At 39.0% G+C, this 27748-nt stretch overlaps 1 long non-coding RNA gene across 1 annotated transcript; it reads right to left on the reverse strand.

Moving 5' to 3' along the window:
* Nucleotides 1-23320: 23320 nt before the first annotated feature.
* LOC120237137 lies at nucleotides 23321-25925 on the reverse strand. Its single transcript, XR_005529867.1, has 2 exons — nucleotides 25437-25925; nucleotides 23321-23529 (listed from the first exon to the last, which is right to left on the reverse strand). It is a non-coding gene; the product is annotated as an uncharacterized LOC120237137 (long non-coding RNA).
* Between the last annotated feature and the right edge of the window lie 1823 nt (nucleotides 25926-27748).

The following is a 27748-nucleotide window of genomic DNA, read 5'->3' on the forward strand; positions in this document are numbered from 1 at the left end:
CCATTAATTGTCTTTAATTTTGATTGTTTCTTTCTCTGTGCAGAAGCTTTTTATCTTCATGAGGTCCCAATAGTTCATTTTTGCTTTTGTTTCCCTTGCTTCTGGAGACATGTCTAGTAAGAAGTTGCTGTGGCCAAGGTCAAAGAGGTTGTTGCCTGTTTTCTCCTCTAGGATTTTGATGGTTTCCTGTCTTACATTTAGTTCTTTTATCCATTATGAGTTTATTTTTGTGTATAGTATAGGAAAGTGTTCCAAGTTCATTCTTCTGCATGTTGCTGTTCAGTTTTCCCAGCACCACTTGCTGAAGAGACTGTCTTTCTCCATTGGATATTCTAGCCTGCTTTGTCGAATAATAGTTGGTCATACATTTGTGAGTCCATGTCTGGGTTCTCTATTCTGTTCTTTGGTCTATTTGTCTCTTTTTTGTGCCTGTACCATACTGTCTTGATGATACAGCTTTTAATACAACTTGAAGTCCAGAATTATTATGCCTCCACTTTGGCTTTCTTTTTCAACATTACTTCGGCTATTCGGGGCTTAATGGCATTTTTATTGGATTGCATTACATTTAGAGATAATTTAGGGATATGTGACATCTTTTGATGGGGCATACTTTCCAAAAACAAGGGATGTCTTTCCATAAAGTATACTTTTACATCTTTCATAAGTGTTCTAAAGATTTCCTCATAGAACTTTAACACATTTCTTTTTAATACACAAGTATTTTATCTTTGTTGTTGTTGCTGTTGTCAATGAGGCTTTTGTTTTCATTATCTCTTCTAATTGGCTATTATTTGTGTAAAATAAAAGAGAGAGAGAGACAGAATCTGAAGCAGCGTCCAGGCTCTGAGCTGTCAGCACAGAGCCTGACATGGGACTTAAACTCATGAACTGCAAGATCATGACCTGAGCTGAAGTCAGGTGCTTAATCCACTGAGCCACCCAGGCAATCCTCTGTAGGCTAGTTTTATATCCTGCTGTATTGTTGAATTATTTTATTATTTAAGTTTTATCATTGAATCTCTGAGGTTTTGCGGGTCTACTATCATATCATCTACATAGATCGTTTTACTTCCACTTTTCCAATTCTTACGCCTCAAATTGCTTCTACCTGTCTAATTTCATCGGCTGCTACTTCCAATACTGTATTAAATAGTAGTAGAGATAGTTGGCATCCTTACCATATACTTTACTTTAGTGGTAACATCTCTAGTGTTTTCCATTTGAATAAAAAGCTGGCTTTTGGACTTAGGTGTGCTTTATTACATAAAGGAAATATCTATCTTCCTATTTTATTGAATATTAGAATGAATATTGAATTTTATCAAAAGCCTCTGTGGCATTTAGGGAAACAATCATGTAACTTTGATTCCTTACATTTTTAAAAATGTTTATTTATTTTTGAGAGAGAGAGAGAGAGCGAGCATGAGCAGGGGAGGGGCAGAGAGAGGGGGAGACACAGAATCTGAAGCAGGCTCCAGGCTCCAAGCTGTCAGGGCAGAGCCTGACGCCGGGCTCCAACTCACAAACTTGAAGATCGTGACCTGAGCCAGAGTCGGACGCTTAACCAACTGAGGCACCTCTAACTTTTCTTCTTATACTAATATAGTGAATTATATTAAAGGATTTCCTAACACCAAACCATTTTTGCAATCCCAAAATAAATTCCACTTGATCATGATATATTTTTAAGTGAGGTGTTTTGTGGGTTTTTTATGCATCAATATTCATAAGTGAGACTGATCTTTAGGTTTTTGGTGTGCGCTATATTTATTAGGTTTAAGTATAAATGTTAATCTTTATAAAAAACTTAGAGGTTTCTATTTTCTATGCTCTGGAATAATTTATATAGCATTGGGATTATTCAAATTTGTAAGTTTGGTAGAAATCCCCTGTGAAATCATCTGAGTGTGATGATTTTTTATGGGGTATGTCTTTGAAATAGTCTTTAATATTCCTATGGAAATGTGTCTGCTTAAGCATTTTCTCTCTACTAGGGTCAATTTTGTAAAATTGTATTTCTAGGAAGTTATCCATTTCATCTAAGTTTTCAGTTTTATTTGTAAAGGATTGTGAGCATAGTCTCTCAGGATTTAAAAAATTTCCTCCCTTTTAAAACTTTTCATTTTTCTTTTTTTATTTATTCATGGCTTTTTGTCTTCTTGTTTAACAGGTTAGCTAGTGTTTTCCTTCACTTCCAAGGAAGTATTATTTTCATTTACTTATTAGTTATACTATTTTTCTGGGTCTTTCCCCCCTGTTAATTAATATATATCACTTCTTTCCTTATGCTTTCTTTTGGTTGATTTAGTTGTTGGTTTTCTAGCTGTTAGGAGTTGACATTTCATTCACTTGTTTTCTGTCTTTTATTGTTATTTATATAGGTATTTAAGGCTATGAATTTTCCTCTGATCACTGCTGTAATGTATCCTATAACTTCTCATAGGTAATGCTTTCATTATTACTTTTTAGAAATCCTGCTTTTGTGGTTTTACTTCCACTTTCACCTAAGTGTTGTTTAATTGAGTGTTTTAATTTTCACCTCTAAAGGCCTTTAAAATATTTTGTAGTTTTATTGTATTGAGATCACAATTATGTTTTAAAGTACTTATTAGTTAAAGCATTTTTGTCTGAAAATGTTAAATTAAAATTAATATGAAGAAGATGTGCTAATTTGTCAGGTGACATCTTGTAGCCCCTGGCATTGACCACATATTTAGTATTTTCTGGTCATACTTTTTGAAGGATAGAATCAGTTGTTCTCATAACATTCTGATATTACTTTCTTATCAATAAAATGATTTGATTTAAATAGTCTGGATAAATCAAACCATAGTGTCAACCTAAAATTTGTAGAAGTATTCATTTTCTCATGGCTCAATACTTTTATGAGAACTAAATTCCTACCTTTTTTCTCAGTCCACTGAAAATATTTGCTCTCCTGCAGTCTTTGTTTTCTGTAGGGTCAGGGTCATATAAAGGACTACAGTCCTACATTAAGGACAAAGTGATGGTTGTATACACCACAACCTAGCACAAGGCCTAACCATTAGTGTGCTCAATAAAAACTTTAAAAATCGGTGAACAAATGAATGAATATACTACATATAGATTATAATTCACTTACTTTTGCAAAATAATATCACTCTGATAGATCATCATGTAGTTAAGTATGAATGCTTTAATCTTACTGCTAATAACCCCTTTCCTATCATGCTTATAATCTAGGTTTAATAGGTTGGGATGCTTATAGTTTAAGTACAGTGTGTTGAAAAGAGCATTTTCAAGGGTGGGTACAAGAAGACTAGAGTTTTCTCAGGCTAATGAAAAGGAAGTATTTTCTCAGGCTGTCTTAAAATAACAACTCATACTCTCTTTCAATTGATGATACAAAAAACAACCTTTGAAAAGATCAGGGCTGGAGAGAAAAGATGGCTTCACAAGTCACTGAAACTTTTCCCTAGGTAAGAGGCTCTATACAGAATGTGGAATGGAACATAATTTTATTTTATTTTATTTTACTTTATTTTATTTTGGAAGTATTTTATTTATTTCATTTTTTCTCATTTTATTAAAAAGTAGGCTCCATCACCGGCATGAGGCTTGAACTCATAACCCTGAGATTAAGGGTCATGCTCTACGGACTGAGGCAAGCACCCCTGGAGTATAGTTTTATTTAATAAGCAAAAACCTTAGAATTATATGGCAGTGTGTTACATTTGATAGCCTCCAGTGAACCATACCTCCTGGTATTTATACCCTTGAATAGCTCTCTTCCTTGAGTCTGAGCAGGCCCTGGGACTCACTTTAGCTGACAGAATATGGTGGAAGTGATACTATGCAAGTTCCAGGCCTAAGCTTTAGAAGGCCGGACAACTTCCACTTCACTTTTGGAACCAGACACCATGCTGTCAATAGCCCAAGCCACATGAAGAAGCAACATAGGGGAGTACCAAGGAACTCCGGGAGAGAGCCATCTTGGATATACAACCCTAGTTGAGCCTCAAAATCCTGAGTGGGCAAATTATGGCTTTCAGTCAAATGTGGCCTACCACCTGATTTTGTAAATACAGTTTTGCTGTAGCATTGCTATGTCCCTTCATTTATATATCATCTGTGGCTGCTTTCTCACTACAATGGCAGCACTCAGTATTCCCGACAGAGACCTTGTAGCTTGCAAAGCCTGAAATATTTCCTGTGTGACCCTTGGGAGGAAAGTTTGCTGACCCCTGTCCCATATGGCTGCAGCCCCAGCTGACATCACGTGAAGTGGAATGCCCAGCTGAACCAAATCAACCTGCAGAATGCTGAGTAATAGCCAAATGGCTTGCTGTCTGAAATCATTAAGTTTTGGGATGGTTTGTTATACAGCAGCAACTGAAACAAATGATAAAATCTGATATTGTATTTTATAAGCTTGATGATTTCATGGCTTTATTTTTACCTTCTTTCCTTTTCTCTTAACGTTTAATATGTTCCATTGAAATTTTTCTAATTTGTCTCAGTCACGTGTCACTGAAACTCCTCTCACCAAGATCAACACACTCCTTGTTACTAAATCCATTGGTGTTTTTCGGTCTTCATGTCATTTGACTCGTGGTCAGCATTTGACACTGTTGATCATTGTTTTGGTCTTGAAACACTATCCCTCTTATTTGTTTAAATAATAATTTCCTAACTTTCTTTTGTCTTCTAGGAAGTTCTTTGTCAATTTCTTCTTGGGGGAGCTGATCTTCTATCTAACACTTAATGATGTTAGAGTTCTTCAGGATTCCTTCGCCTCTTAGATTTCATTTAGCATTCAACTAATAGATACTGAGCCTGCTATACACCAGGCACTATTCTAAGTTCATGGGATATGTTAGTGAACAAAATAAACAAAACTTCCCTGCCCTGGGAGAAAATTTTAAATGTGTATATATAATAAAATACGTTATTACAAAAGCTTGAATTTAATATATGTTTTTGAAAAGAAAAGAAAATGGGGTTGGAGAGTATGGGGTGAGGAGGAAAGATTTAAAGAAAAGTGGTCAAAATAGACCACCTAGAATCATCTAACTCAGAAATCACCTCTTTGAGATGATGACATTTGAACAAAGCCTTTGAAAACAAATGGTAAAGAAGCAGGCACATGGATATATAGAGAAAGAACATTCCAGGCAGAGGGAGCAACAGTGCAAAGACAGTCAGGCAAGGAACGTGCCTGCGGTGTTTGAGAACAGGTCAGATGCCCCTGTGGTGGAAAGGAGCAAACAGTAGGAAATGAAGTCAGAGAGAGAATTGTCTCCAGATCCTGTAGGGCCTTGTGAGCCATTGTCAGAACCCTTGTCTCTTCTCAGTGAGATGAGATGTCACTGGGGCGTTCTGAGGAGATGAATCAAGTTATCGAGTAGACCACTCTAGCTGCTCACTTGAGAGGGTAATGGGGGTGGCAGTAATGGCAGCAGACTCTCAGAGAGGGTGCCAGCATAAACCAAGAGGAGTGCCGGTGTCTTCTCACTCGACATATTTTTCCTGGACCATCTTGGGTGCCGGTGCTGCCATGTTTCTAATGATCATTCATGTACTGCTACTCCCAGGTCTGTTTTTCCAGCGCAAATCTCTCTTCTGAGTTTCAGACTCACATATGCGAAGACCTGCTGGCCATCTCCTCTCCCTGTATTCCATAGGCACCTCAGGCTCTACTGTTTCCTCTAAAGCCTTTGTCTCCTTCTGTGCTTCCTCTACTTCACCACTAAAGCCATGCAGCCACACCTTCTTAAGGCATTCTTTTTAAGAGGCTACTGCTAACACATGTGTTAGTGAACAATCTTTGCTGGCCTATAAATGCTTTGGGTTCCATTAACACATCATTATGGTTTAGTTTATCAGATTTTCTGCCTATAATGGTGGTGTGAAGGATTACACATAGGATAGATAGGTTTTAATTGGGAAAAGATGATGGAATGCTGTCTTAGGAGACAGTTCAGGGCAGGGCGCCATATTGTGAGGGGGTACTAACTGTCCCGAGGAGAGAGGATGGAACTACAAAGGGAATTCTCTACATTTTACAATTTTGCCCATCAGAGGCACTGCCATTGTGTATTATGAAGATACATAATTCTGAAATTGTCACTTTTGTTACAAATAGTACATTTATCACATAGCTAGCAAGAGTTAGGCTCCATATATATCACAGGCTTTTAATTTGTGAATTCAATTTTCTACCATCTCTCACAGGAATTTTTTTTGTCCACTCCCCATTATAATTTTAGAATTTAGCATTCATTCTTTTGACTTTTAGCAAAGGAACCAGTTTTGTTCTGGAAAATATTTAGTCAGAAGGGTGTGTGATGCCTTTTTCCGTGATCTTGGTTTTTTATAATTTATAAAGGAGCTTAAGAAATATTTTAATCTTCTCTCTTATAAAGGTTTTTTTTTTTTTGAAAAATAACTGATACAAGAGAAGTAAGACTTGTTAGGTTATGTTTTTCCCATATTATACTTATGTGTGGGAAAGAGGCTTGTAAAAAATCATTAATGTGAAACTAACTAGGCCAATGAGAGCTATTATTTTTTATTAGAAAATCATCTGCAAAATGAATGTTTAAAGGCAAGCTTAACATAGTTAAAAATGTAATTAAGTCTCATTCCTTGACACTTGAAAGCTCTCTTATTTATTCATCATATTCAACAATATTTATCAAAGGCTTGCTCTGTACCAGGCAGCATGCTTGTGCTAGGGATAGAGTATAAACAAAACAGAGAAGGAGCTTGCTACCATGGAGTTTAATTCTAGTGGGGAAGGCAGACAATAAAACAGTAAAAATAATTACTACTTGTAATAAGTGCTAGGAAGGAAATAAACAGAGTGGTATTGGAAGAGAGTGGGAGAGAGAGAAAAAAAGAGAGAGGTAGATGCCGAGACAGACATGGGGAGGCTGCTTGAAGAAGGACCTCTCTGAGATAGATGTATTTGAGTCCAGTCCTGAAGGATGAGATTGAGGCAGCCAAGAGAGCTAGGAAAGCCTCTCCAGTGAGAGCGCTGCAAGAGCAAAGGCCTAGAGGCCAGAAAGGCTTTGTATTCAAGAAAAAGAAAGGAGGCCAGCATGGATGCAATGAAGTGACCAAGAATGACAGAGGCACAAGACAGGCAGCAAAGAGGGGCGGGAGCCAGACTGTGCAGGATGTGTACGCCTTGGTAAGGAATTTGGGTTTTATTCCGAGTATGATGGCCAGACCATGAAGAGCGTCTGCAAAGCAATGTGATGACCAGATGCTGTTCTTCTCTTTCTAAAAAAAAATTGGGGCAAAACATACATAACGTACATTTTACTATTTTAATCATTTTAAGTGTGTGATTCAGTGGCATTAAGTATATTCATAATGTTGTACAACCATCACCACTATTCATTTCCAGAACTTTTTCATTATCCCAAATGGAGACTTCTGTGCCTATGAAAAGTTACTGTGGGCTACCTTATTTGAGAATCATTTTTTGTTCTTTAAAAAATTTTCTATACCCTTTATGATTTTTTAAGGTTCTCCCTAGGTAGAGGCTGTGATGGCGACTCCACGAGTTCTGTCCCTGAATCTTGTCCTTGGACCTGTAGTCCAGGCTGGAGCCCAATGGAGTACAAGCTGATGCTCTGGTTTGGGCTGTGGGGGAAGTAGCAGCTGGATTTTAGACCAGTTCCAAGTAAATAATCTTCCTCATGTCAAAAATCAGACACACCATTTTGGAAAATAGTTTGGCAGCTTTTCAAAACATTAAAACATAAAGCAATCATATGATCTGCAATTCCATTCCTAGGTGCCTAACCAAGAGAAATGAGAACGTGTGTTCCCACAAAGACTTGCATGGGGATGTTTATAGAAGCTTTATTCCTAATAGCCCCAAATGGAAACAACCTAAACGTCCGTCAACCATTGAATAGGTGGGCACAACATGGAATATCCACGCAATGGATTACTTTTCAGCATCCAAAAGGGACCGACCTCCAATTCGTGTTCCATCATGAATGATGTTCCATCATGGAGGCTCAGAAACACGCCGAGTGAAAGAAGTCGTGCACAAGAAATCACGTATTGTATTTGGGTGAAATATTCAGAAAAGGCAAATTTATAAAGACAGTCGCTAGATTTGAACCTGGGATTAGAACCGGGAATGGAGATCAGTAGTTCAAGGGCATGAGGGATGGCTCTGTCTTGGATCAGTAAGAGAAACTATATTTATGCCGATTTATGATTATGGTTGTGCCACTTGGTAAAGTTACTAAACACCGGATATGGGTGAATTTTATGTGTATAGTCTGATACTTTATGTTCTTTGGAAGATAAAAGGTGTTCTGCTGGACCAATGTTGAAACCTTTTTATTGAGCAGAATGGGAGGGAAAACCTGTCCTAACACTGCTGATGCCTTGCTTAATCTGCAAAGTTCATATTTTGAAAGGTTCTCAATATTTCTCTTTTAAAAAGAATTAAAGCCTCTAATACCATTTTTTAAAATGTTTATTTATTTTGAGACAGAGGGTGCAGGCGAGCAAGCGCATGAGTGGAGTAGGGGCAGAGCAAGAAAGGAAGAGAGAGAGAGAGAGAGAGAAGAGGGAGAGAGAGGAGAGAGAATCCCAAGCAGGCCTTGCAACAGTTAGTGCAGAGCTCCATGCGTGCTCCATTCGTTGTGAAATCTGACCTGAGCTGATATCAAGTCAGCCACTTAACTGTTGAGCCACCCAGGCCCCCCTCTCAGGCCATTTAAAAAACTTTTTTTTAATGCTTTATTTATTTCTGAGAGAGAGAGAGAGAGAGAGAGAGAGAGAGAGAGAGACAGCATGAACAGAGAAGGGTCAGAGAGAGAGGGAGAAACAGAATCCGAAACAGGCTCCAGACTCTGAGCTTGCTGTCAGCACAGAGCCCGACTCGGACTCCAACCCATGAACCCATGAGATCATGACCTGAGCCCATGAGATCATGACCTGAGCTGAAGTCAGACGCTTAACCGACTGAGCCACCTAGGCGCCCCATTCTCAGGCCATTTTTTTTTTTTTTTTTTTACAAATGTGAATTATTTCAGTTTTACCCAGTAACTGCAACTCTTATTTCCTTCAGTTTTTCCTAAGATTTAGGATCTAAAATAATTTCTGTTCCCTGAACTGGTATGTTTGCCTCCTTGAAAATCGGTTATCCCAACAATTACTGCGGAATATTTCACTGTTGGAGACATAATGAGTTTGAGGAATTTGTTTTTTAAACTTTCAGAGAGCATTTGTTCCTTAAAAGGCTAGAAGGTTCTGACAGATATGATGGGAGAGGGAAAGCCTTCACAAGAGAACTTGGCTGATGTGTGCTAAAATCCTGTGCTTGGCTGTTTTTGAAAACTATCTTCAAATTAATTTTAGCTTTATAGGCTATGGTAGGAAAAGAAGGACTATTTTACTAAAATCCTTTTGTAAAGTAGCATTTTAGAAAGAATTCAAGAACAAAGGCCTATGATGTGATCTTGAGTAAGTCTAATTATCTCCATTTTCCCTCTTTTTCATCTATCCTATGGGGACAGACTCTACCTGAAATAGGCCAACGTACAGAAGCACCCAGAACAGAGACTGCCAACTAGGAAGCACTCCATAGTGTTTTGTTTTATTTTTATTCTCATGGAAAATGCTATTGATAGTAGTTTGTGTGGTGTGGATTTATTTGGATTTTTTTCTTTTCTTTACACAGTCATTTCTTCTCAAAAAAAAAAAAAAAAAAAACCAGAATGATGGGGCACCTGGGTGACTCAGTCAGTTATGTGTCTGGCACTTGATTTGTCTCAAGTCATGATCTCATGGTTTGTGAGTTTGAGCCCGGCAGTGGGTTCTGTGCTAACAGCTTGGGGCCTGCTTAGGATTCTCTGTCTCCCTCTCCCTCTGCCCCTCCCCTGCTTGATCTCTCTCTCTCTCTCAAATAAACATTTAAAACAGAGAAACAGAATGAGAACGCTTCTGTATCGTGGTTTTAGAAAGAACAAAGCAATTATCATTATCTGCATTATCATCATCAACAATAGACATTTATTTATAAATGCCGGATGGGGTTGTGGTTATGAGTGGGAGCTGGGTCAACCTACCTGGGTTTGAATGCCCACTCTCCCGTTGCTAACTCAGGTGACCTTGAACAACTCACTTAACTTCCCTTAGCCTGGTTTCCATTAATAAATTGGGACTCATAAAGGTACTTTTGTCATAGGACGAATATCGGAAGATAAAATGTGTAGAAAGCATAACGTGGTATAAAAATGGAATCAAAACGATGATGATTCAGAAGTACAGATCTTTAGACTCTGTATGAGACCCTCCCCACTCTTGAGTAGCTAGCAATCTCTGTACTTTAATTCTAAATTTTATGCGACTTTAGTCAGTTTGGGATTGATAAACTTCAAATTTCCTTGCTCATAAATGGAAACCACTACTGTAGTTCTAATTAAAGGCCGAGAAATGTATTGTCTGACTCTTCTCTCCTTTAGGTTTGAGGAGGTACGTGTAGTTGGCAGGTCCAAGGATGATCTGGTTTAGGCAATGTTTATCTTCATGTCCTTGAACCTCCTTTTAGGAGTCCTCTCTCTTTGCCTCCCAGACTTTTCTCTGGATGACCAGGGTCTTCACGTTACCTCCTGTGGTAGACTGAAAAAACATGACAAAAAGATTTTACAGGTACTCCCGTCAAAAAGTAGAGTCTATCTGTCCACACCTGGGGGCTGGGATGGCCTAGTGACTTTCATTGACCAACAGAATGTGCCAAAAATGATAGCATGCAAATTCAAGAGTTGCAACAGGTTTTTCAGCCTCTGATTTTGCCTCTTTGAACACTTCCCTATGACCACCATAACATGAAGAATCCTAACATGAAAGACCATGAGAAGAGAGAGGCCTAGACATTCCAGCTTTCCCAGCTGAGTTCATTGGAGTCCAGCTCCAACTGATCCACCTGCTGCCTCTGGCCACATGAGTGAGCACAGGTGTGACAAATGTGACCCAAATAATTGTTAAAATAGTAAACCATAGATCATTGATTCTCCTGAGTCTATTCCTAGGAGTGGAATTCCTGGATTATGTGATAGCTCTGTGTTTAACTATTTGAGAAATTGTGTTTTTGTTTTGTTATTGTTTTGAGAAAGAGAGAGAGAGAGAGAGAGAACACGCGTGGGGCAGGGGCAGAGAGAGAATCCCAAGCAGGCTCTGTATTGTTAGCACAGAACTCTACAAGGGGCTCGATCTCACAAACCATGAGATCATGACCAGAGTCAAAATCAAAAGTTGCACTCTTAACCAACTGAGCCACCCAGGCCCCCCACTGAGAAATTGTCAAGATGTTTTCCACAGTAGCTGGACCATGTCATGTTCTCACCAGCAATGTATGAAGGTCCTAATTTCTCTGCATTCTTACCAAAACTTCTTATTTTTTGTTTTTATGTTTGTTTTTTTATAGTCTTCCTAGTGAGTGTTTACTGCTAGTGTATGGAAATACACCCACATTTAGTATATTGATTTTGTGTTATGCAACTTTACTATTTTTAAGGGTTTTCAGTATATAAGTCATGTTACCTGTGAATAGAGGCAGTTTTACTTGTTCCTTTCCTTCCAGTCTGATTTTCATTTCTTTTTCTTGCCTAATTGTCCTAGAACTTCCAGTACGATGTTAAATAGAAGTGGTAAGAGGAGACATCCGTACCTTTCTTCTAATCTTAGGAGGAAAGCTTTCTGTCTTTCACCATGAAGTATAGTGTTAGCTGTTGATGTTGCATGGATGCAGCACAAGGGTTTTTATGTGCTCTTCCAGGGAGGATTTATTCATGTATAAGAAAATAGATATTAACGTAACTGTTAGATGCAATGTGTAGACCTTGACTGGATGCAGTTATATAAATTATATGCACATAATAAAAATATGAAATAAATAATGAAATATATAAAATATATGTTTTATACTATTGACTTTTTAAAAAGGCTAAGCTATTTGACTTTTGGAGTGACTCACCTTCTAGATTTGTCTGATTGTTTCCTCATGGTATTGTTTACCCTGCTCTTTTCTTCCCAACATTTTCTGTAAATGTGAAGATTAATCCTAAAGGTTTGATTAGATCCAGGTTAAATACTTTTGGAAGAACATTTAGTAGGTGATTCTGTATACTCATTGCATCCTATCTGGGGGCGTGTAATGTCACATTCTAACCATAGTGGTGAGATTAAATTTGATCACCTAAGTGGTGTCCAATAGAACTGTCCTTTGAAAAAGCACATTTTACCCTTTCAGGCTCTGAAATAACCACTCCTTTAACCATGAGAGAATATTGAAGACTTGGATTTGGGGGCAAAGGGGTAGGAAACCATTTGCTTTTTTTTCTTCCTCGTATAGCTTAATTCCAACTCATGTTCAGGCAACTTTTAGCTATAATAGAAATCAAAAACATTTAAAAGCTTTTTTAACTTTTAAAATTTTTTAGAGAGAAAGAGCACATGAGCGCAGAGGGAGAGAAAGAATCCCAAGCAGGCACCATGCTCAGCATGGAGCCCAACTCGAAGCTTAATCCCACAACCCCGAATCATGACCTAAGCCGAAATCAAGAGTCTGACACTCAACTGACCAGGCACCCCCACAAATAGAAGTTTAGAAGCAAGCATGTAATAGATCATGTGATGCTCTATAACTTGGAGTAGTAGGTCATGGTCAGCTTCTTACTCTGGGATCAGTGGAGAGGTCATTGCATTAGCAATAAAAATTAGGTATCAAATTTCAGTTTCTGATCTTCCACTAACTAGCTATGTGACCTGAACTCACCTAATGTCCCTGGGTTCCAGTTTCTTCATCCATGACCCACGGTGGTCTTTAGAGTCGCCTACTTCAGAGTCTTCAGAATCATGAATTATGATTCTGTGGTTTCACTCCATTTCACTTAGTGAAACATATTAGATCACATTTATTAGCCATACAATGCAGGAGCTTCTATGTCTCTCAAAAATTAAAACACTTGAATTTAAATTCATCTCAAGATTAGGGAATGCCTACTCCATTTGGGTGCTCAGTGAGTATTCTTGTGAGTCAGGATACTAGTTTTAAAGAAAATTTTTAAATGTTTTTTCATTTTTGAGAGAGAGAGATACAGACAGATGGACAGAGAGGGAGCGGGGGAGGGACAGAAAGAGAGGGAGACACAGAATCTGAAGCAGGCTCCAGGCTCTGAGCTGTCAGCACAGAGCCTGACGTGGGGCTCGAATTCACAAGCCATGAGATCATGACCTAAGTCGGAGTCAGATGCTCAACTGACTGAGCCACCTAGGTACCCTGCCAGGATACTAGTTTTGATGAAGAGTTTATTTTGCCTTTATCATTATGGTTTATTTATTTTATTGTTTCCCTTTATTCTTCATGGTTACTTTTTCTGAGTCCTGCAGCTTGAATTGTGTCTCTCCCTCCCCACAAATTTCTGTGTCCATGTCCTAATCCCCAGGACCTCAGAATGTGAGTTGTTTGGAAATAGGGTCATTACAGATGTAATTAATTAAGTTAAAATAAAGTCATTAGAGTGGGCCTTACCCCATGTGACCGATATCCTCATTAAAAGGGATAAAGTTGGACACAGACACAGACACAGACACACACATACAGATACATACATACACACACACACACACACACACACACACACACGCAGGGAGAATGCCACTTGAAGGTGTAGGCAGGGACTGAGGTGATATATATACAAGCCAGGGAGTGCCAGATTGCCCGCAAACCTCCAGAAGGAGAGAGGCCTGGAATAAATTCTCCCTCATAGCTTTCAGGAAGAACCATCACCGCTACCATTTAGACCTTAGGTTTCTAGCCTCCAGAACTGTGAGACGATACATTGCTGTTTTTGTCTGAACCACTCAGTTTTTGGTACTGCTTACGGAAGCCCTAGCAAACTAATATACTTGCTATCCCTGATCTGGTAAGGAATCCCCTGAGGAAATGTAATTATAGCTTATACGGAAAGCAAAGAAGTCACAGGCTTTCTCTTATGTAGATGTCACCAGCCTGACCTCAGGTTGAAAAGGTCTTTTTTTTTTTTTTTTTCCTTCAGATTCTATCTCAGGCCAGACACGTCTTCTGAGCTGCTCGTGGAGGACTTTACTGTGTCTCTGGTAAGTTTTGTGCATATGTACACAGGCGTGTGTATGTGCTCGCAGGCACGTATAAATGGGCATGCTAACCTTGTCCCTTCAACAGATTTTGACTTTTGATACCAAGGAGACAGAGTAGAACAGAACTTATATATCTTAGTTGTTTTAGCATACATATGGTCACATCTACAATACGAAAAAATTATAATCAGACTTTTGACTGAAAATTTCAGTAATCACTGACACTTCCTGCACGGATATGCAGAAAGATTTCAGCCATAGAGAGGTATCGAGGGGTCCAGCTAAGTAAAAAAGACCTCTGAAGGATACAGATGATCTAAATGTTTTCGTTCATTTGTAAGCTTTGCCATAATCTTAGATTGTAGAGCTCTCAATACACGTTGTATTTCAGTAAGCAGTTTGAAACGCACACAGCTGCAAAAATACTTTCGTTTGGTTCAGATGAGTAGCTTCAGAAAACTACATGGATCTAGTGGTTTTTCTGAGCATTTCTTGTTTCATCTATTCTAAATTTTTTTTTATGTTTATTCATTTTTGAGAGACAGAGTACAAGCAGAGGTAGAGCAGAGAGGGAGACACAGAATCGGAAGCAGGCTCCAGGCTATCAGCACAGAGCCTGATGCGGGGCTTGAATTCACAAACTGTGAGATCATGACCTGAGCCGAGGTCGGCCGCTCAACTGACTGAGCCACCCAGGTGCCCCTGTTTCATCTATTCTAACAGTAGAATTCATTATGTTCTGGAAAAATTTCTTCGCCTGTGCCCTGATGATTGCTATGGTCCCTTCCATTTATAAAATGCTACCAGTCTAACATAAATAATGGCATATGTAGTTGGCATTAACATGGATTTTTCTTTTCTTTTAAAAAAATTTTTTAAAAAATGTTTATTTATTTTTGAGACAGGGAGTAACACAGCATGAGTGGGGGAGGGACAGAGAGAGAGGGAGACACAGAATCTGAAGCAGGCTCCAGGCTCTGAGCTGTCAGCACAGAGCCCGACGAGGGGCTTGAACCCACGAACTGTGAAATCATGACCTGAGCCGAGGTCAGACGCTCAACCGACTGAGCCACCCAGGCGCCCCTAACATGGATTTTTCAAATATGACTTAACAAGGTTGACATTCTGACATAAGCCCTCATCACTGATGTGTAACAACAAAATCATCTTGCAAATTTAACAAACGAGTCTCGGTTTTGTTATCAAAATTGTAACTGGTCTTTGATTATGCACTGTGGTAAGAAGAGAGTACTTAACCAGAGAGTTGATGGATATGAATAAAACAGGGACAATAATGGGATTTTTATACTTATTCATAAGTATGATTTCACAAAGATCTACATATCTGCAATTAATGCCCTGTGTCAATGTAAGCGAAATGTACCTATCTGTCTTAAAAGATGATAATCTTGCAAAACTTAAGGTTTCAAAGGAATTCTGTTGTACATAAGGTAAAGTGACTAGTGATGAATGAAGAGTTTGTATGGAATCCCTGATCTGGTAATTAATTCCTTGAGGAAATATAATAGCCCATAGGGAAAGTGAAAGAAACAAACAAACAAAAAACCCCTAGCATTTCTCTTGCATAGATGTCAGAACCTTGATTAGGTCGAAAAACTCTATTTTTCCTTTTCTTTGCTAATTCTGTCTCAGGCTAAGCTAGACGAGTTTTCTTTTCTTTTTTTTTTAATGTTTTATTTATTTCTGAGAGAGAGAGAGACAGAGAGAGAGATAATGTGAGCAGGGGAGGGTCAGAGAGAGAGGGAGACAGAATCTGAAACAGGCTCTAGACTCTGAGCTAGCTGTCAGCACAGAGCCCGAGGTGGGCTTGAACCCACAAACCGTGAGATCATGATCTGAGCCGAAGTTGAACGCTTAACTGACTGAGCCACCTGGGCGCCCCCTAGACAGAGTTTTCTGAGCTGTTCATGGGGTACTTTGCTGCTGTTGTGTCTTTGATAGCTTTTGTACATATGTACTTGTGCAATGTGAATCTGTGTAGACGTCACAGGGCCACAGCAAAGCTCTACCACCTGTGATTGAGGTTAGAATGGTTTTCTCAGGGGCATCTGGAGGGCTCAGTCAGTTAAGCATTGGACTCTTGGCTTTGGCTCAGGTCATAATCTCACTGGTTCATGAGTTCAAGCCCCATGTAGGGCTCTGTGGTGACGGCGAGAAGCCTGCTTCGAATTCTTTTTCTCCCTTTCTCTCTGCCCCTCCCCTGCTCATGCTGTCTCTGTCTCTCTCAAAAATAAAGGAATGCACTTAAAAAAATCTTTAAGGGTGCCTGGGTGGCTCAGTTGGTTAAGCATCTGACATCGGCTTGGGTCATAATCTCACAGTTTGTGAGTTTGAGCCCCGCATGGGGCTTGCTGCTGGCAGCACAGAGCCCGCTTCAGATCTTCTGTTACCCTCTTTCTTTGTCTCTCCCCCGCTTATACTCTCACACTCAAAAATAAATAAAACATTAAAAAAATTTTTTTTAATCTAAAAAAAGAAAAGAATGGTTTTCTCAGGCACACAGTATAATGTCATTATCCAGACGTTATACACAACAGTCAGCTTCTCCAGTAGTATGTCAGCTTCTCCGGTGGTATAAAAAGAATGGAGACTTCAGATTTTCTTTTTAAGATTCATGGTGTTACAGAGAACTGAAAACCAAAATGAACTGCTACAAGCCCAAAGGACTTGGACATAACTCTGACACTATCAGCCTAAAACACTGCCTTCTCCTAGTCTCATGGAAGTTCTGATAAACTCTGGAGGAGGCATTCATCCAGGGGTAAAAATTTATTCCATAAAAATTGTCTTTTCTTTAGGGATGCCTCTGAAACAAACAGCGCTTATCTCATGAATGGCTCTGAACATGACTCCATAGTGCATAATTTATCTTTACAAGCACGTAGCCTAAGCGCCCGGCTCCAGCAGTGTCAGTTTTAAATCCTGAAGAGATATAAGCAGGACTGCGACTTGCATCACGAACGTGATCATAACTGGTGATCAAATGTAATCTGATTCCAGATTTTCTAATGATGACACAGGGTTACAATGTGGGGGCTTCCACGAGATTGCAAATAACACACTTTTTAAATACTGATGACTTTGCCATCTCATTTCATATCTGTCAGTTCAGGATTTTCAGGACATCCATCAGTGTATATGGAACATTGTGCCACTTTTTTGACTTTTCTAGGATCCAACTGCTTCTTTTAAAACCTGTGCTGAGTTGGGTTCTTGAATTACGCTAGTGAGTTTCTGAAAGTTCACATATCTGGCAAACAGATTATTTTTCTATTTACTGGTTCATTTCTTTTATTGTTTTTTAGGCAGTGTGGGCTACCAAACACAAATTTAGTGAGACTTTAAGAAATGTGGAAGGATTAATTATTTAATATGGTGATCTATTCCTGTTTTGTTCACAGTAACAATCTGTCTTCCAACACCCTATGACATGGCCTGTATTTGGACTCTTTTTTCCCCAAACTCATCAGTGTTAGCAGATATTTAAGGACTCAGGAAGACAATTATTGTTTTAAATTTATTTTTGAGAGAGAGAGAGGGAGGGAGGGAGACAGAGCGCAAGCATGAGCGGGCAGAGAGAGAGGGAGACACAGAATCCAAAGCAGGCTCCAGGCTCTGATCTGAGCCAGACTCAGGGCTCCCATGAAATGCGAGATCATGACCTGAGCCAAAGTTGGATGCTTAACCGACTGAGCCACCCAGGAGCCCTGGAAGACTGACACTTATTGATAAGTACTAACTAGTACTCACAAAACCTAAGGTTCATATACATCTAAGCAGCTCATAATAGGAGAGGACAGAGATGAGAATGCTTCATCTACTCACCCAAGGACGAGTGTTCACCCAAGTTCACACTTGTCTTTACGGGTCAGGTGATGCTTTATAGTGTTTATATGCATGCACCATTCTGAACCTGGTGTGAATTATCCAAATGATTTCCTCTTTTCTTTCTTCTGAATCTCAGTTTGTATATCCCTTCTCCCGAGAAGGCTTCCTCTGCCAACCTAATTCAGGGCATGGGTCAGGGCTGCCATGTTGCCCAACTAGAAGGGCACCATTCACATTGTGTTTCAAGCAGACGGTACCCCTGGAGGTAAGGCAATGAGGCAGCCCTCCCCAAAGCCTCTGCTGGGTGCTATCACAGCATCCTGGGCTTACCTATTCCACTCTCTTTACTCAGCTGGATTGCGACTGCCCGTTTCCTTGTCCATCTCCCCTCCTTAAGGGCAGGGACTGTCTTCCTCTTATAAGGCTGAATTTGACAGAGTATGCATTTGGTAAAGGCTTATAGAGGACTAACCTGAGTTGTTGAATTGGGAGATTCTGGATCCTGCACTCCCTGATGTCCAGCCCCTGATCAGCCACTAGCAGTGGTCTTATTTTATTCTTTAAATTTTTATTTATATATGTATTTTTTAATGTTTATTTTTGGGAGAGAGAGTGTGAGCAGGGGAGGAGCAGAAAGAGAGGGAGACACAGTATCCGAAGCAGGCTCCAGGCTCTGAGCTGTCAGCACAGAGCCTGACACAGGACTCAAACCCACAAACTGTGAGATCATAACCTGAGCCGAAGTCAGATGCCCAACCGACTGAGCCACCCAGGAGACCCACCCCATGGTCTAGCTTTAGAAAAAGGTGCTACTGAATCCACATGGCAGCTTCCTGTTCCTTGTCACTTATGAGCATTACCTCCCGTCAGGCTCAGTGCCCTGTGGACCTTCTGAGAGAATGGTGCTGCTTGAGGGGCTGGAATGGGAGACAAAAGCTAAAGAATTAACCCAGGTGCTTCCCATTTGGTTGGCAACAGGGTTTTAAACAAAACCACTTCTACCCCCTCCTAAACCTCTTCTTTCTGAGATGGACCTGTCAGTCCTACATTCAGTTTTTTTAATGACAGAGGATTATATAACCAGTAAAGTCTGATTTTTTTTAATTTAGTTAATATTTTAGAGTATATAAGTATAGATGGAAGTATCAAAATCATTGAAATCAAAAAAGTTGGTTCAGCTTTGTGGAAAACAAATCCTTCTGCTGTAGTACATTTTTCCATTAAAAAAGAAAAAAAGAAAAACTGATTTTCAGAGTCCTGCCAACACTCTAAATGTAAGTGCTAGATTTGCAAATAGGCTTATATTCAAATTTAGAGAATATGCATATTCAGAGACTTATTATTCAGGAAATATTTGGTTATCTTCAGACTAAGTAAAACTTTTGGCTAAAAATAAAAGGGGTAACATATAAATAGTGGGGAAAGTTAGGGAGCATGCCATTACAAGAATAGAACACAGAGAAAGAGGTAAGGAGAGCTGCGTGTTGTTGTTTGACTTGTGTTTACCACTACCTGAAATTCAATTCAATTTAACAAATATTAACTGGGTACCTAGCATGCAGGGGTGGGAAAATGCAGTCTTGACTCCCATGTTCTTCGAGTTGAATAGGCAGGACATAATGGAACAATGAGACTGATTCACCCTCTCCTGCCCTATTGTAAAGAGCAGATGTGATTCAGCGTTTGGACTTCAGTTCCAGAGGTGGCCTCTGATTGGTTTAAGCCTATATGGTAGCCCCACCCCTCATCAATGATTGGTTCAGGCACTCATCAGGCCACAGTGGTTGGTTTAGGAATGATTGTGTGACCCAGTTTAAGCCAATGAGACACAAAAGGGAGATTTCTCAGGGTTTCTGGGAATGTTTCCTCTCCTAAAACAGAGAATAGATAGTAGTCTTCCTAGAGCCCCCGTTGGGTATGAATAAAAGGCCCAGAATCATCGCAGCCTCTGGCTATATGTCTGAGGATCGAAGTTGCGAGCAGATAGGTAGCATTGACAAAATCACAGAGAAATGGATGGAGAACTTTGATCAAGCCTTGCCTGAAGCTGTACTACCTACTTAACTTTAGTTATGAGTCAATAGATCTTTTTTATTGCTTAAGACAGTTGGAGTTGTCTTTGGTTTTTCATACTAACTGATACAAGTGATAAGCACACTGATATTTGTAAGGCTGGTAAAAATATATGATAAATAATGTTTAGGTTATGCTGAAAACAAAGCAGATTCCATCAGAGATGGCATCTTGTTGCTAGTAATTATAGAGTTCAATAAGAAAAATATTATCAACTAGAAATTAAACGAGGCTTATGATGAATTACCACTCTACAGAACAAATAGCAAACATTAAATAAAAACCTAAGTTAGAAATGAATCATAGAATTTGAGAGTTGGAAGAGATCTCAAAGCTTAGATAGGAAAGCCCCTAGGTTTCCTGCACAGAAATAGGCCCCTAGAGGTTAAGTAAGTTGCCCAAAGTCACAGAACTGAGTTGAGCAAGGTCGAGGACCCAGTTTTCTTGAATTCCAAATGGGGTTCTTTCTGTCACAGTTTCCTCTCTAAAGATAGGAAATGAAATAGGAAAATGGTATTTTAAAATGTCAGCATTGGAAGAGGAAAGAGGAAAATTCTGCATTTTTATTTAACGGGAATTTAGGAAGCTTATAATAGAAATTTTGGATATTTTGTTTTTAAATCAGACCGTGGCCTTTAGTAAAAGGTTGAGCATATGCTACCATGTGGAACCACCTGTAGTCGCACTGTTGCTAAGCGTCCCACCTGAAGGAAGGCAGTGATGGTTCAACCCATTCTCAACCCAAACCGTGACTCTCCTTCTGCCCCCAGAGCCGTCAGTCAGCTGGCTCTCCCCAGAGTTAGACTGTACATTCTCTTACAAGATCCAAAGTCAGCCTATCAGGGGTCGACCAATAGTGTGTTCAGCCCGGTGCCGCCCAATATAGGTCCTAAGCGATGTTTCTCTTTCTTCCTCCACATATTGAGCAAGGTAGGAGATTCCGATAGAACTGGATGATGCTCAAACTGCAACAAAGCAGATCTCAATTTAGAACAGTGCTCTGGTGTCAGGTCTTCTATTTTAATTGCTCTAAGATCTGAGACATGTTTAATCTCTGAGCCTCCATTTCCTCATCTGTTAAATAACAACTGTCCTGCCCACCTTTCGGAGTTGCTATGAAGATAAAAAGAGCCAATGATTGTGAAAGCAGAGGGTGAATTCTACAACCCTGTTATCATGATCTACTTCATACACCCTCGGTTTAAAGATCAGGGAGCCAAGAGCAGCTGAGTGATTTCCTGAGGTCTATTGGTAACAAGTAGACCTACCCCTTCCTGAGCATGGTGAGAGCCGACCTCCGGCACAGAGATTCGTAATTACCTACAAAACAGCCACAAGATTTGCTAGAGTTACTCAGCAACTACCTAACGAAGCTACGTGTGAGCACTGGATTCTACCCTCTCTCCTGAAATGATGCCCCAAGTGTAATTAAACATTATATACGATGTCAAGAGAGATCTATATGAACAGCTGAGCCAAATGAAAACCGTTTTAAAAACAGTTTCCGCACAACTCCCACCCCCCCAACACCTATCATTTGTAAAAATAAATAAATAAATAAATAAACAAACATTTAAAAATTAAAAAAAAAAGTTTCCAGCAGTATTTTGCTTTTTAGTTAGGAAAAAGAAAGGGAAAATGCTCAGAGAATGGCTAGGAAGTTTGATGAAGGAAATGAAAATGATTTCTTGTGGACTTGCATTAATATTACAGTCATCCAACACACGATTCTCTTCTTCAAGGAAGAAGAATTTCTTCTTCAGGGAAGAATTTCCTGAATTCTCCTTCTGCCTGAGTTGATGAGCCCTCATACCTGTGGTATTTACCCACAACTTAGCTAGAGTCTCCAGGGTTAACAATTTGAACAAGTGATGTCTTGGCTTAGCCAAAAGGATTCTAAGATCTTACGATCTGTCATATTAACATTCTTTCTATATTTTATCTTATGTGTTTGGCTGTTTGCTGCTTTCCACAGCGGCATCTGAAGCAGGTTATACAAATATATGCTCTGTCCAAGAATAAGATAAAATGGAGGGAGTATGGAGAAAGAAAAAAAAAGAAAACAAACCATGGGTAAGGAAATGTGATGAACTGCCAGACGTAGATACCCAAGAGCCTAACTCAGTTGCCAGAAGTACGGGAAAAAAAGAAAAAGAATGAAACCTACCAACCAACCAAGCAATCAACCAAAAAACAAAAAGCAAACTCTAAGCTTTCTAGAAGCCAGGAGCAAAGACATTCTTTGCTACCTGGTGATTGCTGTGTGGTTCATACTCAGCATCCTGCGTGGGGCTGGCGGGCAGGAGCGGAAGGCAAGCTTGGCTTGTAGCCAGTGCAGTGCACTCCCATGGGTCACACTAGTGAAAGCATTAAAGTGCACCCTGAACTCTGAATATTCACTTTTAAAACATTCATTGCCATCCACCCACTGAACCCAGTGGAGTGGCTGCTTCACTTCTCCAGTGAGTACCCTATTTATAGATTCTCCTACCTCTAGCAAAGTGGGCAATATCCAAATTCAAAGGCTATATTTGCTCCCAGGGAAGCCACTTGGGAGAGTGTGCTGCCCTTGCTAATTCACTGCCCTGGGCAACTGCTTGTTTCATCTCTGTTCTTTTCCCAGCCTGAGTTATTGTTCCAACTTATTTGTATGAGTTAATGCTTCTTGATACCCAGAAGCCTATTCCAGAGCTCAGTCATTAGTCAAATCTGCTTTTTCACTAATCAATTATATTCCTTTGTAAACTAGCTAATCTGAAGGAAAGTGAGTTGGCTAATTTGGAAAAAAAAAACCCAAGTGCTTAAATCTTGGTAATATAATGTTTTCATGAAAAGTGCTTCTCTAAATTAGAGTCAAGTTGCATATGTGAATAATGCAAGTGGATGTGGAATTTTAGGAACAGGTCTTTGTCCCTGTGTCCCATCTCCCTAGAGTTTCTCTCCTCTGATGTTCCTTTCTAACAACCGTACTATATATAAATAACTTCATTCCCTGTTGGAAAAAAAAAAGAAGTGTGAAATGATAGGACAATGGTTGTGTTTGGGAGGTGGGATTGAGTCATTTGAAGCAGGCAAAGGATGGGCACTACCAACTGGGCAGCTTGATTTAGCTGTGTCTGTAATCATTATTTAGTGATAATTTTTTTATCACCATCTGCCTTGCTAATCATGTTTTAAGAACTAGGACCTTAACTCAACCTCTACAGATTGTTTTAAAGTATTTGGTCTATCTAACCACTGATGAGAAATTACCAGAAACTTTCAGAGAAAATTTTTAATTCATTTACACAGACTTGAATGTTTAAATTACATGAACATATCATCACTTTTATTTTAGTCAGTTTTCTTCTCTTGTTTTGATCTGCCGTTTGACTTTTTGCCTTGCCAACCCAGATTCAACTGTCTTCAAAGATGTCTTTAGCTATCATTTAAAAAATCAGCTCTCTTTTCTTTGGATAATTCTGCAACCTGGAGAATTAAAACAACATTGTCTAGTTATGCTGTTGATTCATGTGTAATCTTCAGAAAAATACATCATTTTCATGTGGCTGATTAGGTTTTGTAGCAAGGTTCTCATAAACATATGCTCTTTGGAAAGTAGCAATAGTTCCGTCTGTTTTTCTTTCCTGTTCTTTGTAATATACAATGTGGAGGATGTACAGGGGATGTAAGTTACTAAAATTCTCTATACTCTCAAAAATGCATTTTATATAGAAAAGATTGTTGGATTTTTTTTGTAGAACAGTATGGTTTAGGAAAAGAAACCACAAATCTATAAAATGTATCTATCAGAATGTTTTCTATGGATCCTAGTTTTTTTTTTTTTTTCTTGGCCATCTGTTGCTACAAACTAACAAATGAGAAATAGCAATTATTATGAAAGCAGAGTAACCGAAGAGTGGTTCTTTCCAGTTTCAGAATAGGTTATACTACTTTGTATTCATCTTTAACTGAAGATGTCAAATGCCAGTGGAAACCTCAATGCCTCTATGAAGTAGATAATTTTGTGTTATTTTATAGAGAAGGATAATGATATACTGAGAGGTTAGTTAAGTTCTGAGGTCATATCGCCATAGCACAAAATAAGATTTTAAAGTTCAAATTCGAGGAGCAGAAGTATGATTTGCTATCAAACCACATCAACAGAGATTCCCAGATTTTGACACCGAGACTATGTTTATTTGACAGATAGGCAGGTCGACTCCTGCCTTCTCCATCTCTCCAGTCTTCCTTCCCCTTAATCAAATAAAACATAAGCCCCTCTTGCTCTTCCCAAAGTTTCATGTGTAAAACAGGAATTGGAATACTAATACTTACCTCCTAGAGTTGTTTTGAGAAAGAAATGAGAAAATGGAAATATCTTATTACCAACACTAGCGCTTAGTAGGTATTCAATGAATGTTAACTGCTATTATCATCATGATCAGATCATAAAGAAAATAAATGGAAGACTCTAAACCCCTGACTTGGGGGACAAGAATGCTTGCTTACTTTACAAAAGAGGAAGTTTTCTATTGTTTCTTCCAGAAGATTGGCAGGGATAAAATATGCTTCTGTATTCTATCACGTGTTATTATCTATCTATCTGGCATCTATGTATTGTTTAATAGAATTAAATTCTATTTAAAATCTCTGTAATAATTTAATAAAATTATCTATAATTTTCTGTTTTCATCTTTTCTCTATTATCTATCATTACCTATTATCCTGTCTATTTTGTAAGAATACATTTTTATCCTGTAACTGTTCATTTAGACATTGTCAATTGACAAGTCAAAGACAGCATCATTGGGATAACAAAGGAGAAATGCTGAGAAGGTAGCCAGCAGCCACTTATGATATTGCCAATATTTGATAATTTTTTACTTAAGTAAGTGGCAATTTCCTAAAACTCAACCTAATAGCCTCTGAATACAGACACATCCAGGTTAAGAGTTAAAAACCAAAGATACAATGTATTTTCTACTGTTTCTTCTCACCTACTTCCAAAACATATGAAACAAACATAGCAGAACACCAACAGTAGAATAGGAAATAGTGATTCACCAGGGTAGTTCAAACTTTAGAGAATACAATTAAGTCAGCCCAATTTCTGCTTATTGTATTTTCCATCTTCAAAAGCCATCTTAAATATTAGCAAATGTTATTTTCTAAAATAAACTAAGTAAAATATAAGCAAATATCAAATGATATATATATTTTTAATGATGGCTATTTCTAGCATGAAAGCCTACTATGACTTCCCATAGATCAGCTTCACTTTTAGAGGACAAGCCTATTTTTAACAAAATTCTCTATTGCTTTAGCCCATATATTTTTATTATGTGTTAAAGAGCTCTAATTTTGAAGACTAGTTTTATAAGAAAATGTTGTACCTTTCTTCTTGCTGTTTTCTGCTTCCTTAATTGGTCACTCAGCTAACAGAGCTGTATTTGAAACATTATGGCTTCGCTGTCGAAAGGGAGAAGTCAACAGGCTTCCTGATGGTGTGTTCGAAGCTGGGACTATTACACGTCTGCAGACCCTCTTTCACACAGGCTGAACAAGCATCCATTACAGTGTGTACGCTGTCTCCCAGGACAGACTAACTCCAGCACACCAGTAAAATCATGACATGCCCTCCAACACACAGTTACATTTCACTGAAGTTCAAGGGTTTTCAAATGTGACATCTTTAAGAGAATTTCATATGTAAAAGTTTCACGACTCACGCTCTGTGGCAAATTACCAGGACACTATTCTCAGCTGAATCTCGTCAGGAAAACAGGCTGAAGTATTAACATGAGGGTTTTTGAAAGGCTCCCTATGGCACCTTTGCTGAAAAGATATTAAACCAAACAGCTGCTGGTATGGAAACCGGCTGTTTGAACTGTAACTTGGTTAGATATGTTAATAGGGGAAGACTATGATGTCTGACAAACGTGACGCAGGAAATGACTAAACAATTAATGCTTATTACTTTGCAGTATTCCTGGGGCCAGGGAGGTGGTGAGGGTGGTATCATGTGAGCACTAAACAGTAACCCAGGTCAGGGAGACTTGAAAGGGACCATTTCTTTGTCCTTTCTAGAGTTTCAGGCATTATAAATATTAACTTGTCCAAGATCCTACTTCAGAGCAATCATTGACAGGACAAATGAAACGTTTTGCAACACCTTAAAAAAACAATCCTATCAGTGTTTCAGAGCTAGTTTTATTATCCTGCTTTCTAAAAAAGCTGTGAGGCCTCAATAGCTCTGGCAGAATTTCTGTAAAGGTGATGGAATTTGGCCCTTTAATGACGCAAAAAGATGTACGCATGGATTTTGCAAGTTCATGCTCCCACATACATAAATGCTGGGCAGGTTGTGACTGGACTTTTAAAATAACATAAATATAGATACCATAGAATGCAATTTCACTTAAAAGTACAAAAAGTTCAGCATATAAAAATGTACTGGGGCTATGTGCACGATTGGTCTTTCACAATATTAGAAAAATGTTAGAAAGGGTTTTCCCTTACAAATATTGTCATTTTCTCACCAGGAAAAATGATCACTTATGCAAAAATGTCCATAAAGAAAAATAAGCAATTTCCAACATGATTTAAGACCATTGATGACAATGCAAGAAATTTTTACTAAGCCAGGGTCAGGCAAATTATGGCCTGAGGGCCAATCAGCCCCCAGCTCACCTGGGAGCTAAGGATGTTGTTGCGTTTTTATTTTATTTCTTTTAAACAATTTTTTAAATGTTTATTTATTTAGGCAGTGTGAACAGAGGAGGAGCAGAGAGAGAGGGAGACACAGAATCTGAAACAAGCTCCAGGCTCTTAGCTGTCAGCACAGAGCCCTATGCAGGGCTTGAACTCATAAACCACAAGATCACGACCTGAGCCAAAGTCAGATACTTAACCTATTGAGCCACCCAAGCGCCTCTGTTTTTATGTTTTTAAAGGGTTGTAACAAAGCAAAGAAGAATCAACAGCGACTGTTCAGAGCTGGCAAAATGTAAAATGTTTCCTAATCTGTCTTTTACAGAAAAAGTTTGCCCAGCCCTGTAGTAAGCGGTTCCAAACTCTGTGAGGTGAACCATGCTTTCCATCTCAGACCATGTGCAAAGATGAATAAAACCTTCTATGCCTGTAAGTAGTTTATACTCTACACGTTCAGGGCATAAGGCTAGTAAGTAAGCTAAACCATGACAGAAGATGATGTCCGATAAGGACTTCAAAGGAACAGGCCCCAGGGTTGGTGGGGAACTAGGGAGTGACCTATTAGGACGGTGATGCTTAAAATAAACCTTGAAGATGATAGGAGATGTTGAAGGATACTGGGGGTGGGGGTGGGGGTGGGGGGGATGAAGAGGATATCAGAGAGACTGGAATTCAGGAGTGTTTCTGTAACCAGTGGGTGATTCACTCTCAGAAGCACTTAGGTGGCTGAAGGTGGCCTACCTGGATGGAAAGTGAGATGTTGTGTGATGAAACCATGATAAGGAGTTTGTGTGAAATGGAGAAATTCATTCTCTTAGAGACCAAAAGGACAATTCATATTTCTTACTTTGGTGTCTGGTATTAATGTACTCTCATACAGTCATAGGGAAGTGTTTTATGATAATCAGTGTAAATGAAGGAGATAGTCCCTCTTAGGCCTGGCGCATCTAGTAAATGAATGGTTTTTGTCTGTAGGCAATGAATAACATTAGGT

The sequence above is a fragment of the Hyaena hyaena genome, unplaced genomic scaffold (assembly GCF_003009895.1).
Source record: "Hyaena hyaena isolate Hyena2069 unplaced genomic scaffold, ASM300989v1 scaffold_172, whole genome shotgun sequence".
In the NCBI taxonomy this organism is placed as follows: Eukaryota; Metazoa; Chordata; class Mammalia; order Carnivora; family Hyaenidae; genus Hyaena; species Hyaena hyaena.